This window comes from Atta cephalotes (assembly GCF_000143395.1).
Source record: "Atta cephalotes unplaced genomic scaffold scaffold00075, whole genome shotgun sequence".
NCBI lineage: Eukaryota > Metazoa > Arthropoda > Insecta > Hymenoptera > Formicidae > Atta > Atta cephalotes.
In genome coordinates, this window is record NW_012130139.1 from 555,567 (window position 1) to 556,602 (window position 1,036).

Below are 1,036 nucleotides of genomic sequence, written 5' to 3' on the forward strand. Positions count from 1 at the left end.
TATATATATATATATATATATATATATATATATATATATATATATATATATATATATATATATATATATATATATATATATATATATATATATATATATATATATATATATNTNTTTTTTTTTTAACTTTTAATATTTTAACTAGTTACTATCCAACCCTATTAAAATGAATTGTGACTGATAGAAAAGTGACTTTTAATAATCATTTTAGAACCCATTTGGATGTCATGTGTTCTGCTTGGGATTACATGACGCGCTAAGCGATAATTCCCCTATTGATTTATCTCATCAAAGAGACATCCTATATTATTATCTCTCAGGCATGTCAAAATATTTGTGTCAAGGACGCGGGGAGAGGTTCGACCTGGTACTCCCAGCAATCGGTCGATCGCAAGTTGCATCGATTCGATGTGCGAGCCACGTGCGAGCGTTACGGTGCTGTGTCTCCTTATCTCCTTTGTATCTCGATTCTCGAATGAATTCACTGGCTACCCGGGATGATTCGAAGGGGCCGTCCTTCAAGCGTATGTACGTTCACAATTGTATAACAGACGGAAGGAGGAAAAGGGAAAAAGAGAGACGGGAGGGATTGTGATGGTCGACAAGCTTATCGTTCGTCGACCGACCGAATTGCCTGCGTTGGGTGGCAGCCAATACGGCGACTCTCGTCAGCGATATCATCGCTCCTCGGTCCTTCCATCTACGGACTTTTGTCATTGATCGTCTATTTGCCATTCGCCTATGAGAACGTTCATTTATTAATTCCGCATTCGCTAACCATATTAACTTTCTTTCGCGCCGACTACAAAAGAATCGTACCCGCGTGATGCTTTATGATGTTATGTCACGCTTTTTTTTTCCTTTATTTAGTATTCCTATTTATTTGGCTAAAATTTGTTTCATTGAAACAACACATGCTTGTACGAAATGTAATTTGTTTGAATAAAAATTTTGTTGTTTCATTTGAGAAACCTCTATTGCTTGACAGAAATAACATTATTATTTGAAGTAATATCTTTCAATTAAATAATATATT